The sequence below is a fragment of the Petaurus breviceps genome, unplaced genomic scaffold, assembly GCF_028583685.1.
Source record: "Petaurus breviceps papuanus isolate PSGF00001 unplaced genomic scaffold, PetGlider_PUasm1.0 90564, whole genome shotgun sequence".
NCBI lineage: Eukaryota > Metazoa > Chordata > Mammalia > Diprotodontia > Petauridae > Petaurus > Petaurus breviceps.
Genome location: NW_027187275.1, coordinates 2,843,346 through 2,848,098, shown reverse-complemented (window position 1 = coordinate 2,848,098; position 4,753 = coordinate 2,843,346). Strand labels below are relative to the sequence as shown.

General features: G+C 40.2%; 1 pseudogene; it reads right to left on the bottom strand.

The window, feature by feature from the left end:
- Positions 1-2,387: 2,387 nt before the first annotated feature.
- Positions 2,388-4,514, bottom strand: LOC138142351 (protein NipSnap homolog 1 pseudogene; annotated as a pseudogene).
- Positions 4,515-4,753: the final 239 nt, after the last annotated feature.

Here is a 4,753-nt window from a genome sequence, read left to right as displayed (position 1 = left end):
CTGTGGTTTTACTGAGGAACTTTTTCTTTTAAAAGGTGGTCATTATCCCCAAATTGACTTTTTAAATTATAGAACTTGAGATGTAGCAAATACCTAATCAGGGAAATGGTTTGTTTTAAACTGAATTTAAATACCGAAGTGCTCAGATTAGTCAGTGGGATTTTTTTCCCCAGTAAAGGAATGTAGTATTAGGTCTTAAACTTAATTAAAAAACAATGCTCTGATTAGATGCTAACCGTGCTTTAATAACCAGAAAAGGATGAAAACAGAATTACAAAATACCATTGCTTAGGGATATCAAGTCTGTGTGGGGGTTATGATTGTTTCATCCCTCCACAATCCTACCTCAGTCACTGACTACATTGTGTGACCCTCAGCAAGTTAGTTACTCCTTTCAGCCTCAGTTGTCTAACTGTAAAATGGAAATAACAGCAGCTACGCCACAGGGTTGTTGTAAGGCTCAAATGAGATAGCTGGAGTCAGGGAGATCTGAATTCAAATCTAGCCTCAGACACTTCCCAGCTATGTGACCCTGGAAAAGTCACATAACCTTTCTCAGCTTCAGTTTCCTCATCTGCAAAATGTGAATAATAATGATGCCTACCTCATAGAGTTGCCGGAAGAACAAGTAAAACAAATAATTGTAAAGTATTTTGAAAACCTTACAGTGCTCTATGTAAATGTTAGGTAAGGGCAGCTAGATGATACAGCAGATAGAAGGCTTGGGCCTGAGTTCAAATCTGGCCTCAAACACTTACTAGCTGTGTGACCTTGGGCAAGTCACTTAACCATGTTTGCCTCAGTTTCCTCATCTGTAAAATGAGTTGGAGAAGGAAATGGCAAACCACTCCAGCATCTTTGCCAAATAACCCCCAAATAGGGTCAGGAAGAGTCAGACATGCCTGAGAAATGGCTCCACATACAAATGCTAGCTAGTAAGAGAAGTACTAGCGGTTCTAGATACCACCAAGGGATTAGGAGCTTCTTTCTCTGATTGCATTGATTTGAGCCCCAAGTCCAGTGTATTCTTCCCCATATGAAATATCAGTTACTGTTAGTATCTCTTATCATCATTACCCTCCATGATTATCATTCCAATATCAGTTAACCAATTAACTTTTTTCCTAAGGGATATGTATTGAGAAGATAAAATATTCCTGCCCCTCTCCCCCATCACCTAGAGACTTATCCTTTCTTCCATCCCATCCTTTCCAGGAAGAAGAGGCTTGACCTGAAAGTCATACCCACATAGCATTACCCTCCACCAAGTGCATAAATGCCATTGTTGTTTCCTTTTGGCTGCTTCAGATTCTCTCCTCTGCCACATCAAGCAACTTACTCCAGATTTCACCCCTCAACAGGCTGTCCACAAAATCAAGCATGGATTCCAGACCCCAGATTTCTGGCTGCTCACTCTGGATAACTTTTATTTTTTCCTATTAAATATTTAATTAGGTGAATCTGTGAATCTCAGTAAAGCTTCCCCAAAAGGGGATGGACCCAAATCATCTGGATATGCTTTGTGAGATGCAGGAAGCTGAGGGTGCCGACCTCCCTTAAGTATTAAAATGACCCCCACGTAGCAATCAAAAACAGTGATGCAGGGTAAAGCTGTGGGGCCAAGAGGAATATAAGCAGGGAAAAGTGGAAGGAAGATAACAGCCAGTGGCCCCACTATAGAGATGGTCAACATAGTTAACATGGAGGGGAGCAAGGTCCAGAGTTCAAAAACAAGAGAAACATGCAAAGGGAGGGCTTTTCCCACTTAGCCAGGTGAATTAGGTAGTATCTTAAATCTTAAGCCAGTGATGTGAAGACAATGGCAATGAGTTGTCCCTTCCATTTTTCCCCGGACCCTACCCAATCATTTTTCAAGAAACTGATCTCAAAACCCTCTCCAGTAGCTCCAGCATCTTTCAGCCTTCATTGGCTCAAGATCATTTTTCAGGAGCCAAGATCATGAGACAAAAGAGGGGAATTGGTTCAGGTACAACAGTGAAACTGGCAGCTGAGGGTAGGTGTGGTAGAATTCTGGTGACCTGGCCCTTGCATGGCTTCCTCCAAACTCTAAACATTAGAACTCCACAACCAAGTATGGCTGCATCCAGGATGTTTACATGGGAGCAAACTAGGCCTGGGCAACTAAGAAGCGGGGCACTGGTAGATAAGAACCAGAAGCCAGAATTGCCGGTTTTATTCTGCTTTTCCTAGCTTAACTCCTGAGGGCCCCTTCCAGATCCAGAGGAAAGAATGATGCATAAAATCTGGGTGTCTTCTGTCCATCAGCTCCCTCCAAGGATGCAGAGGGCATCTCTGAGGTCACTGGAGGGGATGAAATCTACAAGAGGATCCTAATTTGGGACACTGTCTCAGACCAGATTGACTATCTAATACACATTCTCTTTCCAGACCTTTTTTCTCCATGCTGCATTGTGTGTCTCCTTCTAGGACTACAGATTCTTCTAGACTCAGAGATGATGGATCACAATAGAACTCTGAACTGGGAGAAGAAGCTATCTATAGCTTCCTGGTTTTATTGCTGGAATTTGATGGCTCAGGACGTTATTTCCCCACTTAACCATGGTCCCTGGCTTCAGCATGTAAATCTTTTGCTTATAATCATTGTAGGATACCCATGAAGCTGGAGTTTATTCTGGAAGCTAATTCCAAAAGTAATTAGTTCCCCCAAGACAAAAGCATTTTACTTCTCTCCTTCCAGAACTCCAGATACTCCTTGTTTTCTGAGTTTGTTCAAGCAGTCCATTGTAGATAGAGTAGCCTCCTAAGAACCATTGCAGGTACGCTGCCAGGTCTTGCTCCCCATGCTAGGTGTTCCAGTTTCCCCCAGGGCACAAGAGGAGTCCATGTCCTGGGTGCTCTGTCAAGCTGTTGGAGGCATCTAGACACTGGGGCTTTGCATTATGGAATTGGATCTTATACAGGTTGCTAATCTCCTCTGAAATGAGAGCGAAATGAGCATCTGTCAGGGGATACACATTGTGGACAAAAAGGGTGGAACCAGTAAGCCCTGTCTCTAGCCCTGACCAAGCCTAGGGCCCTCAGTGGTATTGTGGATAGAGTGCCAGGCCTGAAGTCAGGAAGATTCCTCTGCATGGGTTCAAATCTGGCCTCTTACAGTACACTTACTAGATGCATGAACCTGGGCAAGTCACTTAACCCTATTGGCCTGTTTCCTTGTCTGTAAAATGAACTGGAGAAGGAAATGGCAAACCACTTCGCCAAGAAAACCCCAAAAGGGGTCATGAAGAGTCAATCACGACTGAAAAATGACTGAACAACAACTCTTAAAAATAAGTGCTCAGTTGTCTAGGAACATTTTTTTTTTTGGTGACTCCTGGAATTGTGGATTTTTAAATTATAATGAAGTTTTCAAATATAACTGATTTGATGATGATTTGGTTGCTATATGTGAAGATTAAAAACTTTTCTTTTCTAATCCATAATCTAAAAGTTTCACTTATTTGGTAGCTTACTTTTTAATTCCCTCAGAAACAGGTTCCATTAAATATGTAATCAAAGAGCCTGGGTATCTGTAACTGCCCCTGACAAAAATGACTTTGAAAGTAAGATAAGATAGAATTTGGACTTAATTGAAAAGGGTAGATTTAGAAGCTTCTTTTCAGATTTCATAGAATCATAAAGTCAAGAAAGGAGCAACCCATTATTCTGGGAACTTGGGTTAGTGAGCATATAGAAAAGGAAGCAGTGATCATAAAGAGCTCACATGGCTTCATTAAGAACAGATCATGCCAGACTAACCTCATTTACCTTTTTGACAGGATATGTCAGTGGATCAGGGCAATCCTGTAGCTAGTGTTTACCCATTCAGCAAAGCATTTAACAAAATTTCTTTTTCAATTATTTTGGGAAAGATAGAGAGCTGTTGGTTAGACAATAGTACAATTAGATGGAATTGGGAACTGATTAACTGGTCAAATCCAAAGATTAATCATTAATTAATTAATTAATTCCAGTTGGAATGAGTTGTCCTGTGGAGTAGATCAAGAATATGTGATTGGCCTAGTGTTATATAATATTTTTCACCAACACTTTGCATAAAGGTCAATGACATGCTTATGAAATTTGTGGATGACACACTGCCAGAAGGGATCTGAAGTCAAGATTCAAGGAGATTTTGATAGATTAGAATAGTGGAGACCAGAGACCATTTAAAAAAATTTTTTGTATTTGTATCCCCAGTGCCTCGCACAGAGTCTGACATGTTTTAGTAAATGTTTGTTAATTCATTGATACATATGTATGTGTATATATCAAATGCATGTATGTGTTTATATGTACTTAAATAAAAATAATGGTTGTAAAGCAACTAAGATCATTATTGCAAATTGTTTCTACTAATCCATGAGTGTCCATTTCCTATTAATGTTACAAAGAATATATGACAATAAAGTTGAACAATCACTGGCGTTCTTTTTTGGGGGGTGTTGCGCCAATGCAATATTTACAGTACCCACGATCATGATAAAAACCATGACTCTAAGTATAGCATGATGTTCGATTGCAAAATATACCAAACTCTCCAGATAGAGGACAGAACTGAAGCATTTATTTGACACCAGAAAACTGAATCTCAAAACCAGTAAGCCAATTCCATCATAGTACCAAAGATATTCAGAAATCATAATAATGCTGAGATCCACAGCATCCTTCAGCCTTCCCACAAATCAATACAAGATCAATATTTACTCATAAACCTCTCTGTCTCCTTGCT